This window comes from Solanum lycopersicum, chromosome 11 (genome assembly GCF_036512215.1).
Source record: "Solanum lycopersicum chromosome 11, SLM_r2.1".
NCBI classification, from domain to species: domain Eukaryota; kingdom Viridiplantae; phylum Streptophyta; class Magnoliopsida; order Solanales; family Solanaceae; genus Solanum; species Solanum lycopersicum.
This window is the reverse complement of record NC_090810.1, coordinates 25,839,218-25,852,246: the sequence shown is the minus strand read 5'-3', so window position 1 is coordinate 25,852,246 and position 13,029 is coordinate 25,839,218. Positions and strand designations below refer to the sequence as shown.

The window sequence follows — 13,029 nt, the reverse complement described above, 5'->3', positions numbered from 1 at the left end:
ATATTCAAATATATTAAATAAGAATTCATGTACTTGCTTTAATGAGAAAGAGTAAAATTCAAAAGTTTGCTTGATTAATCACCAAAAATCACTTGTAAGAATCTCAAAGTAATCAATAATCTCACAAAAAGTCTAATGATAATCAAAAGTCTAACAATCTAAGCGTCTAACAATACGGAGTCTAACCTCAAAATGAGGTTTTTCGAACTATTTATAAAAAAATAAAAACCTAATTAAACAAGGACTCTATTTGCTAGAAATCTTCCAAAATGCGGCTGGGTCGACGGACCTCGCGACAGATCTTCATGGTCACGACGGACCGTGATGGACTCCGTCGTCCCATAATTATGCAATTTCTTCTGCTGCTCTTCTTCATTACCCTCGATGGTAAGTATGACGGACCGTCATAGGCACAACGGTCCGTCGAGGGTCTTCGTTCTAAAACACTTCAACTCTTGGAATATGGGTACTGGGATTAGTTCTCTGAACTTCATGACGAACCTGCAGGACGTACCATCATAGACACGACGGACCGTCACAAGCTTCGTAACACCACACTTGGTCAGACTTCCCCATCTTCCTTCAGCAGCTGCACTACGCTGCCACCTAAGGACCGTCACAAGCACGACGAACCGTCATAAGCTCCGTAGGTGGTCTCTTCTGCATTTCTTCGTTCAAAATCTCTGCATTCAGCTTTGGATAGATTTCCTGCCAAATAAAAAGAAACTTATATAAAAATTAGCACAAAAAGGTTTTTGGACACACTAAACTTAAGGAAAAAGTATTAATAATACTGTGAAACCACGGTATATCACTTCCATATTCTCCCTATTAAAGAACCTATCAAGAAAAGCCTTCTTGAAAATCTCCCATGTCACCGGTCAACCTCTTAAAGGTCTATTGTCTCTCTATTGGACGTATCAAGTTTGGGCCACGTCTTTGAGTTTGTAGGTGGCTAACTCGGCTTTCTCACTAGTAGTCAACCATATAGCATAGATAATATTTTAGATGACATCAATGAAATCTTGGGGGTCTTCATCAACTTTGGACCCATAAAAAGTAGGGGGATTCATCCTAGTGATATCTCTCAAACGAGAGGCCACGGTGCCAACATGTTGGTTTGCTCGGGGTACAACCTCTCGGTTAGCTTTGGTCATCATGGCTTGATCTTGAGTAGTGAAGGTTTGTGCTTGAGTAGTAATGGCTTGGTCCATTTGGAGAAAGGCAACCCTTATGTCACCATCCGTCAAAGGAGGAGGATTGACAGGAGCTTGGTCATCATTAGGAACTTCTTCAAGAGGAGGGACTTGATTTCCTCGGGGAGGAGCTCTCGCATTGGCAATCTCTTCATCAAGTCTTCGAGCGTCTGTCTTCGAGTATTCATTGCCTATAATCACAATAAAAGGATTAGATAATAAGGGCACATAGAGTCAAGAATCTAGAGGCACAATATTGGATTTCAAAGAAAAGGAGAATTTCCTAAGCATCTTATAATTTCCTTTTCGTAAGTGTGGCGCGCTTCACAATTATGAATAAGAATCTACATAGACGTGGTTATGTGAGACATCGACTCTAAAGATATTCAACATCTGCTCTAATACGAAGTTTGTCACATCCAGGGAGCACTGCCTAGACGTAACCGGTGTTGGCGTCCTCATTGAGGACTAAGACTAGCCTCTTAGCTTACATTATTACATTCATAGGTTAAAATGCAAAAAATTTAAAACTTTTCTCTATCTATCTTAAGGTTTACAAAGACCGCTCACATACACATAATATATTCATATTGAGTTTACATAGACCCTTCATGTATGAAGATTACATAGTCTTCTACTTTTTTGCACACACACACACACACACACACACATATATATATAAGATATACCATAGTCTTAAAACCGGATGTATCATATCATAAACCATCTTAAAGAGTATATCGATTGGGCATATCCCATACATCAATGTAATAAAACCACATATACTTTATACAATCTTTAGTACTCAATTGAAAAGGAAAGAACTAGAGGTCTTATAAATAGAACAAATTGAATAGCTTGATAGTGGGATTGCCCTCGGAAAGTGAGGACCTACCCAACTTGGATAAGTGAGGATTCCAAGTCCTCCTTCAAAGTTATCCCAAAATCCCTTCAACACTGGAACCTAAAATGTTGGGGAAAAGGAATAAAATGGGGTTAGCACATCCTCTGTACTAAGTGTGAGACCATATTCACACATAACATCATGCTAAAGAGGGACATTTCAATAAAGTGTATGCAATTTACTTTGAAAAGCCTTATGCACATTTCAAGAAATCATACCAAGAAATAAGACATATTCATTAAAACAAGACCATGTACATCACAACCAAAGCAAGACTATCACTCATGAACCCTCACTAAGTATACTAGTGCAATGACTAAGCAACACCCCATAACCTTACTTTATCAAGCAAACCCAATAAGAACCATAAACAATGTCTAACTTCACATAACATATTATTAAGAGTATATAGCATTATACTTTTGCAACGAGAGCAAACACATGTTCACAAGTGAAACCAACATCATGTTATATCATCAATATGTAAGATCATCATATGCATATCATTTACATTTATAAGCATCTACATATATAAGAACATCTTCCTAAGACTCCCCTCAAGGCTAACTAGTGCAATGTATAGGTAGAGTCTCATACCCCTACCTAGACTAAGCTAAACCCCTTAGGTCATCTTAGTTAGAGTTCATTCATTTAGTTCATTTTACCTTTTTGGGAACATCTTGCCTTAACCGACATAGACCACATGAGATAATGTGGAATCTGGTGTCATGGAACCCTACACCAAAGGAATGCGGACTACTTGTCAAGGTAGTATCAAAACATCAACATAGCAACTACGTGGATCCACTAGCTGGTATTCCTATGGGAGAAACAAGTTCAAGAACTAGGAGATATAGTTGGGACCCTCGTTATGCTACATGCATTTTAGTCTACAATCTCATGAGTACATTAGTGATCCTACCTTCTTTTATGTGGGAAGAGACACTTTTCACACTAGTTCACTTGGTGGTAAGCTAGAGTCCTTTTTGAAATGTATTTAATGTATTTATTAATCATAATAGCTTAATATAGGTCATAGGGTCTATCCCTTATATAATCATCATCATCTTAGCTCAATAAGAATTGCATGAGTATTGTCCTTTCATTACAATTCATAATAAGTAAAGTTAGCACATTTACATCATCATATGATGATAAGGCACATTGGTAATTTTCCACCATCCTTATAACATTTACATCTTAGCCAACAACTCACAATCCATAGTTCAAGACATTTCAATTCAACATCATACCAACCCTAGCAATTTTAACATAATGTATACTTCAACACAACATCATCACTTAATCATAAGTTAGCATAATTGAAATAAAGAATAGAGATTACAAGACTTGCCCTATCTCATTCACAATTCCATCATCAAGGTATTACAATCAACCCTTAAATTTAACCCAAGAATGGGTGTAATACCATCACACAATAATAACAAGGCCCATTGAATCACTATACAACAATCCATCACTAGTTCATAGCCTAGAATTAGAGAATTAGATCAAGTTCATAATCTTATTCACAACATAGGTCAACTACTCAAGAACTAGTATAAAAGCCTAGAATTAGAGACTTAGATCAAGTTCATAATCTACTTCACAACATAGGTCAATTACTCAAGAACTAATGTAATTGGATTACAATATATTACAATCTACTCATAATTAGCATAATAACAAAATAGGATAGTAATTCAGTCACTAACCAAGCCAATTATATCAATACTACAATTCAATTCAAGATCCCAACGTAGGGTTAAGGGGAAAAGGTCATCTTTCCACAAGCTAGGTCAGTGCATCAAGAATTAGTATAATGTAACCATAATAAATGTTAATCTACTAATTATAACCAAAATAAATCATAAACAAAGCAATTCACAAGATCAATTTTTTATTGGAAGAAAACCCACTTATAACTCAACTTTTTGAAATCAATTAGGAGGAACCTTTTGGGGAAAGAAGTCCCAAAGGTGAAAGGAATCCATACATTACTAATTGATGAAGTTTAATGGAGAAACTTGATCCTTTGCATCCCTAGAATCCACCTCTAGATTGGTCTTCAATGGGGTATCTTTGGGGTATTGCCAAATTGCAAGGTCCTCCTCAAGGGCCTTTGTTTGGTCCTTGGGGACTCGTACCTAAATATTTCGACTACAAACTAACTCTAATATGTGTTAGACACCTCGCCATCAAAATTTTTCATTTTCGGACTCTTAAAACATAGTCAAATAGGCTAAGGCACACTAGCATCACTTTGAACTAGTTTTCGAACGTCATGCACGTTCCTTAACGTTTTGATTCCTAAATTTCCTAAATTAATTATATTCATTGTTTTTTATCTTAAAACAGTGATACAACCCTTAGACACTCATGTTAGGCTCTAGAACACTCTTAGACTTTCGAAATGTTACAATTATTTATGGATTAATTGTTGTAGTTCTTAGTATTTGAACTAGTTCTATGGAAGAATTCAAGACTGAACGCTTTTCCCCTAACCCTAGGTTATGAATTGACGTTGAATTGATTAGTGATGATACAACTAATTTTATGATCTTGAGTTCTTTACTTCAATAATGATGGCTTATACTTGATAATGGTATTCAATTGAAGTATTATATTAAGAAGATGATGATATGATGATTATGATGAAATGTCTTGACTATGTGAATTGTGAGATCATGTTAAGGGCATGATGATACAAGGTTGAATATGAATTACTTGTGTGCCTTACTATGATATGACTATGATGTGTTGATCTCATAAATGAAGGGTTGTTATGAAAGGAAATTCTCATGCAATACCTAATGAGATAATGACATGATATACAAGGGGTTAGTCTCCTATGACTTATATTAAGCTATGATGATTAAGAATGACTTAAAGACATCGGGCGTGGCATGCCATCATGGCTCTTGGACAGCACAAATGGTCGGACGATGTCGGACATGGCATGCCATCATCGCCCTTGGACATCACACACGTTCGGCCTTCGTCAGACGTTCCTGCACATAACGGTTGGTCGTGGCCTGCCCGCATCGGTCGTGGCTTGCACGAATGGTTCAACTTCTAGTCAAAACATGCGGATGTTCATACCGTACATAAATCAAAGGAGTTTGAAACAACCTTTATGCATAACAAACATATTCATCTAGTTTCCATATCTATTCTCTAACGTTTCCGCCTCACGTGGCTTGCTCGTATCATTTTCATTACTTTTTTACAGTTCGTATGATATTGAAACATCTTTTATTTGTGTAAATATGTAGCCTATCATTAATTTGACATGTTTAGAGTGTTTTCAAGCATTTCCGTATTTTTTTGACTTTTAATCATAATTTTATAATTTATTTTAATGTCTCTTTTTAACAATTAAAATGTATTAAATTTTTTATTTTTAGGTTACCATATTTATTTGTGAGTTTTCGATGTTTATTTCATATTTTTCGATATTTTTCATTAGTTTATTACTATTTTCAAAATTTAAAAAAAAATAAAAAAACTGTTCAAAAATATTTTTTTATATATAAAAGTCATTTGTGAAAGCTAATGTGTGCTTGTACCTTAGAACGTGCATATTTGGGTTGTACATTTCCATTATGATTCTCTGGAAAATCCATGTCTCCTCCAGTCACATAGGTAGAACTTTTTTGAACATATATAAGGGTGGTAGAGGTGTTGGAGGCAGACTGAGGCGCAGGCAGGCAAACGACATAGGTTTCCCGTGGGCTTAGTAGGTGTGCTGCGTGGGAGCTTGACGGCATGCATGGCTTGTCCATGCTATGCCGTTGGGCGTTTACAAAAACACGCCGGCAACGTCAATGGGGCGAGTGAGGCAAAGGCAATCGGACGTCACGGGCGTCATATGGGCTTAGTAGGCATGTTGCGTGGGCGCTCAATTCGAGGTGCCGCTCATGGACCACGCCATCACACGACAAAGCGAGGGAAGGCGTGCGATGCGAGAGCATCTTTTGGGTTCAGCCCACGCATGGAATGCGAGGGGCAAAAGGCGATTAGGTGCACGTCACAATGCCTAGGTATTAGGTATGCAGCACAGGATTCCCAAGATCGACTAGCCTAGATTGAGTTTCATCCGCCACCGAGATGGCCTGCGAGTTAGGACGTCGCTGCTCGAAGCAGGGATCTAACCTAACCACACATACCCAATACCACTCATGCGCCGTACGTGAATAGCTCCGTCAATGCACGCCCGACATCCACCCTTGGACAACACACACAGTCGGCCGTCGTCGGGTGTGGCATGCCATCATAGCCCTTGGACAACACACACTGTCGGCCGTCATCAGGCGTGGCATGCCATCATGTCCATTCGACAGCACACACGGTCAGACAAAGTCGGGCCTGGCATGCCATCATCACCTTTGGACTAGCTGAACGATCGAACGAAGTCGGTAGTGGCATAACATCATTGCCCTTGGGCAGCACACACGGTCGGACGGTGTCAGGCGTGGCATGTGCCATCATGGTCCTTAGACAGCACACACGGTCGGACAATGTCGGGCGTGACATGCCATTATGGCCCTTGGATGGCACACATGGTCGGACGACATCGGGCGTGGCATGCCATCATCGTTGAGGAATGTGACCTGGTTGATGTTGCCAGTAGTCATATGCTTGTCTCAAAGATTAATCCATGCATGTGTAAGTATGAATAAATTCAGACTGTGAAACTGCGAATGGATCATTAAATCAGTTATAGTTTGTTTGATGGTATCTACTACTTGGATAACTGTAGTAATTCTAGAGATAATACATACAATAAACCCCAACTTCTAGAAAGGGATGCATTTATTAGATAAAAGGTCGACGCGGGCTCTGCTCGTTCCTGCGATGATTCATGATAACCCGATAGATCGCACGACCATCGTACCGGCGACACATTATTCAAAATTTTGCCCTATCAACTTTCGATGGTAGGATAGTGTCCTACCATGGTGGTGATGGGGGACAGAGAATTAGGGTTCGATTCCATAGAGGGAGTGAGAAACAACTACCACATCCAAGGAAGGCAGCAGGCGCGCAAATTACCCAATCCTGACAAAGGGAGGTAGTGACAATAAATAACAATACCGGGCTCTATGAGTCTGGTAATTGGAATGAGTACAATCTAAATCCACTGGAGGGCAAGTCTGGTGCCAGCAGCCGCACTAGTTCCAGCTCCAATAGCATATATTTAAGTTATTCTAGTTAAAAAGCTCGTAGTTGAACTTTGGGATGGGCCGGACGATCCACCCTAGGTGTGCACCGGTCCTCTCGTCCCTTCTGTCGAAGATGCGCTCCTGGCCTTAATTGGCTGAGCTGTACCTCCGGTACTGTTACTTTGAAGAAATTAGAGTGCTCAAAGCAAGCCTAGCTCTATATACATTAGCATGGGATAACATTATAGGATTTTGGTCCTATTATGTTGGCCTTCAGGATTGGAGTAATGTTTAATAGGGACAGTCAGGGGCATTCGTATTTCATATTCTGAGGTGAAATTCTTGGATTTATGAAAGACGAACAACTGCAAAAGCATTTGCCAAGGATGTTTTCATTAATCAAGAATGAAAGATGGGGGCTCGAAGACGATCAGATATCGTCCTAATCTTAACCATAAATAATGCAGACCATGGATCGGCGGATGTTGCTTTTAGGACTCCGTCGGCACCTTATGAGAAATCAAAATTTTTGGGTTCGGGGGGGGGGGGGGGTAGTATGGTCGCAAGGCTGAAACATAAAGGAATTAATGGAAGGGCACACCAGGAGTGGATCCTGCAGCTTTGACTCAACACAGGGAAACTTATTAGGTCCAGACATAGTAAGGATTGACAGACTGAGAGCTCTTTCATGATTCTATGGGTTGTGGTGCATGGTCGTTCTTAGTTGGTGGAAAAATTTGTCTGGTTAATTCCGTTAATGAACGAGACCTCAGTCTTTTATCTAGCTATGTGGAGGTATCCCTTCGCGACCAGCTTCTTAGAGGGATTATGACCTTTTAGGCCCCAGAAGTTTAAGGTCATAACAGTTCTGTGATGCCCTTAGATATTCTGGGCCGCACGCGCGTTATATTGATGTATTCAATAAGCTTATATCCTTGGTCGACAGGCTCAGGTAATCTTTAAAATTTCATCGTGATGGGGATAGATCATTGCAATTGTTGGTATTCAACAAGGAATTCCTAGTGAGCGCGAGTCATCAGCTCACGTTAACTACGTCCGTTCCCTTTGTACACACCGCCCTTTGCTCCTATCGATTGAATGATTTGGTGAAATTGTCAGATCGCGGCGACGTGGGCGATTTACTGCCCGCGACATTGTGAGAAGTCCATTAAACCTTATCATTTAGAGGAAGGAGAAGTTGTAACAAGGTTTCTGTAGGTAAACCTGCAGAAGGATAATTGATGAAACCTGCATCGTCTTAAACACTTGGGGCGGCGCTCCCTCGTTGTGTGCCTCCCTCCTATCGCCCGACGCGCGCAAGCTCTTTGGTTGACTAACGAACCCCGATGCAGAAAGCACCAAGGTATACTAAAATTAACAACCCTCCCCTTGCGCCCTATTCGCGGATCGCGTGGGGGGTACGAGCGCTGCTCTCTAAATACTAACGACTCTCGGCAATAGATATCTCGACTCTCGCATCAATGAAGAACGTAGCGAAATGCGATACTTTGTGTGAATTGTAGAATACGGTGAACCATCGAGTATTTGAACCTAAGTTGCGCCTGAAACAATTAGGCCGAGGACATATCTGCCTTGGCATCACGCATCGTGTCGCCCCCTGCACGTTGCAAGGCTCAGCGCTTGGGCGAAAGCTGGCCTCTCGTGCGCCCCGAGCACATGACTTGACTAAATGTGAGTCCACGTCGACGGACGTCGCGACAAGTGGTGGTTGAGACTCAACTTTCTCTTGTTGTTTCGGCTACAACCCATCGCGCATCTGGACTCCCAGACCCTCATTGCGCCTCCTAAGGCACTCCGACTGCGACCCTAGGTCAGACGGGATTACCCGCTGAGTTTAAGAATATCAATTAGAGAAGAAAAAGAAACTTACAAGGATTTATTTAGTAACGGCGAGCGATTTGGGAATAGCCTAGCCTTAGAATCGGGCGGCTCCATCGTCCAAATTGTATTCTAGGGAAGCGTCCCCAACAGTAGACCGGGCCTAAGTCCCATGGAAGGAGGCGCTAGAGCGGGTGAGAGTCCCGTTGTTCCCGGACCCTGTCGCACCATGGGGCGCTGTCTACGAGTTGGGTTGTTTGGGAATGCAGCCCAAATTGGGCGGTGAATTTTGTCCAAGGCTAAATACAGGCGAGAGACCGATAGCGAACAAGTAGCGCGAGGGAAAGATGAAAAGGACTTTGAAAAGAGAGTCAAAGGGTGCTTGAAATTGTCAAGAGGAAAGCGGATGGGGGTCGGCGATGCCCCCCGGTCAGATGTAGAATGGTGATGAGTCGGTCCGCCAATCGACTCGGGGCATGGACTAGTGTGGATTGGGGGCGGCCAAAGTCTGGGCTCTCGATACGCCCGTGGAATGTTGTCTCCTAGATTGTTGCAGGTAGCGTGCGCCTCTGGCGTGCTTCGGCATCTATGCTCTCTGGACGCTGGCTTGTGGGCTCCCCATTCGACCCATCTTGAAACACGAACCAAGAAGTCTGACATGTGTGCGAGTCAACAGGTGAGTAAACCTGTAAGGTGTAAGGAAGCTGATTGGTTGGATCCCCCTGGGGGTGCACCGCCGATCGACCTAGATCTTCTGAGAAGGGTTCGAGTGTGAGCATACATGTCGGGTCCCGAAAGATGGTGAACTATGCCTTAGAGGGACGAAGCCAAAGGAAACTCTGGTGGAGGCCCACCGCGATACTGACGTGCAAATCTTTCTTCTGACTTGGGTATAGGGGCGAAAGACTAATCGAACCATCTAGTAGCTGGTTCCTTCTGAAGTTTCCCTCAGGATAGCTGGAGCTCGCATGCGAGTTCTATCGGGTAAAGCCAATGATTAGAGGTTCGGGGGTGTAACGCCCTCGACCTATTCTCAAACTTTAAATAGGTAGGATGGCGCGACTGCTTTGTTGAGCCACGCCACGAAATCAAGAGCTCCAAGTGTGCCATTTTTGGTAAGCAGAATTGGCGATGTGGGATGAACCAGAAGCTGGGTTATGGTGCCAAACTGCTCACTAACCTAGATCCCACAAAGGGTATTGGTCGATTAAGACAGCAGGACGGTGGTCATGGAAGTCAAAATCCGCTAAGGAGTGTGTAATAACTCACCTGCCGAATCAACTAGCCTCGAAAATGGATGGCGCTTAAGCGCGCGATCTACACCCGGCCGTGGGGCAAATTCCAGGCCTTGATGAGTAGGAGGGTGCGACAGTCGCTGCAAAACCTTGGGCATGAGCCTGGGCGGAGCGTCCATCGGTGGTAATAGCAAATATTCAAATGAGAACTTTGAAGGCTGAAGAGAGGAAATGTTCCATGTGAACGACACTTGCACATGGGTTAGTTGATCCTAAGGGTCGAGGAAACCATGACAGATAGCGCATTTTGCGCGTTCTTCAAAAGGGAATCGGGTTAAATCTCCTAAACCAGGACGTGGCAGTTGACGACAATGTTAGGAAGTTTAGACACATTAGCGGGAACCTCGGGAAGATTTATCTTTTCTTTTTAACAACCTGCCCGCACAGGAATCGACTCAGCCGGAGGTAGGGTCCAACGGTTGCAAGAGCACCGCACATCGCATGGTTTCCGTTGCACTCTCGGGTTCTTGAAAATCCGAAGGACCTAATGTCGTCCACGCCTGGTTGTACTCATAACCACATCAGGTCTCCAAGGTGAACAACCTATGGTCGATAGAACAATGTAGGCAAAAGAAGTTAGCAAAATGGATCCGTAACTTCGGGAAATGGATTGGCTTTGAGGGCTGGGGACGGGGGTCCCAGTCCCAAACCCATCGGCAGTCGATGGACTGCTCGAGCTGATCTCGTGATGAAAACGGGTCACCGCGTGTCAACTAGGGGACGGTCTTGGAATGGTTCCTTCGGGGTTCTTTCCCGAGCATCGAACAACCAACTCAGAACTGGTACAACCAAGGGGAATTCGACTGTTTAATTAAAACAAAGAATTTCGATGATCCAAACAGATGTTTACGCAATGTGATTTCTTCCCAGTGCTCTGAATGTCAAAGTGAAGAAATTCAACCAACCGCGGGTAAACGGCGGGAGTAACTATGACTCCTTTAAAGTAGCCAAATTCCTTGTCATCTAATTAGTGACGCGCATGAATGGATTAACGAGATCCCCAATGTCCCTGTCTACTATCCAGCGAAACCACAACCAAGGGCGTTGGCTTGGAAAAATCAGCGGGGAAACAAGCCCCTGTTGAGATTGACTCTAGTCCGACTTTGTGAAATGACTTGAAGGTGTAGTATAAGTGGGAGCCAAAAGGCGAAAGTGAAATATCACTACTTTTAATGTTATTTTACTTATTCCGTGGATCGGAAGCGGGGCACTACCCCTCTTTTTGGACCCAAGGATCGCTTCACAGGCCGATCCAGGATGAAGACATTTTTAGGTGGGGAGTTTGGATGGAGCGGCACATAAGTTAAAAGATAACACAGGTGTCCTAAGATGAGCTCAACAAGAACAGAAAATCTTGTGTGGAACAGAAGGGTAAAAGCTCATTTGATTCTGATTTCCAGTACTAACACGAATTATGAAAGTATGGCCTAACGATCCTTTAGACCTTTGGAATTCGAAGCTAGAGGTGTCACAAAATTTACCAAAGGGATAACTGGCTTGTGTAAGCCAAGCGTTTATAGCGATGTTTCTTTTTTATCCTTCGATGTCGACTCTTCCTATCATTGTGAAGCAGAATTCACCAAGTGTTGGATTGTTCACCTACCAATAGGGAACGTGAGCTGGGTTTAGACCGTCCTAAGACAAGTTAGTTTTACCCTACTGATGACAGTGTTGCAATAGCAATTCAACCAAGTACTAGAGGAACCATTGGTTCACACAATTGGCCATCGCGCTTGGTTGAAAAACCAGTGGCGCGAAATATTACTTATTAGTGATGCAAATCTCCTGCTTATTTTTATTGTTGTGGGAATGAAATTTTTCAAAATAGTTTGATCAAATTACACGGTTTCTCTTGGAGATTTGGCAGTTCATTTTTCTAATCTCTTAAACCCATGGACAGAGCTTATGTATGGATAAATAAGAGTTTCATCAGTTTCTGTGCGGAAGAACGTTGTATTGGCACTTTCTCAGATTATATTAAATGACATGATGATCGATTTTGGCTAGATTATCAAACATTTATGCATACCTAAAGATAGCATTCTCAAACAGAGTTTGTTTTCTCTCTCTCTCTCTCTCTCTCTGTTATTCTATTAGTTGAGTCTAGACGAAACTTCTAAGCTAAATGGTTTGTTGCCTTTTATTTTCTTGGATTAATTTTCATTTTGTGTTTTAAATTTGTGTAGTCTCTCGCCGAGTTCTTTGCAGATAACAAAAACATTGTTGGTTTTGACAATGTGAGTTTCTTTTCTTATATGTTTAGAATGTCTTATAATTTCAAATTTTTTTCTAATGTTATAATCACACATTAGTTTAATGATTAAGGATGTCTTATCATTTTAACTTTTTTATAATGTTATAATCACACATTAGTTTGATGATTAAGGATGTCAATGGGTTTGAAAAATGAAGAAAAGTGGTGAAAGTTGGAAACGATGAGTTGTTGTGTAGTGGGAACTTTTGCATTTATTAAGTTCTAATATTGCGTGTTTTGGTGTGCACGTTACATATTGAGCTTCTTTCATCTGTTATTGCGTGTTTTGGTGTGCACGTTACATAATACTGTTATTTTTCTTTATACTTGATATTTAGTGGGAACTTTTGCATTTATTAAGTTCCAACTTCTTTCA

The 13,029-nt window shown here is 41.8% G+C and overlaps 1 non-coding gene and 1 pseudogene across 1 annotated transcript; both read left to right on the top strand.

Moving 5' to 3' along the window:
• Positions 1-8,711: 8,711 nt before the first annotated feature.
• Positions 8,712-8,867, top strand: LOC112940397 (5.8S ribosomal RNA). The gene has a single exon (XR_011212785.1). It is a non-coding gene; the product is annotated as a 5.8S ribosomal RNA (ribosomal RNA).
• A 220-nt stretch (positions 8,868-9,087) lies between these two features.
• On the top strand, positions 9,088-12,686 carry LOC112940383 (28S ribosomal RNA; annotated as a pseudogene).
• The last annotated feature ends 343 nt before the right edge of the window (positions 12,687-13,029 follow it).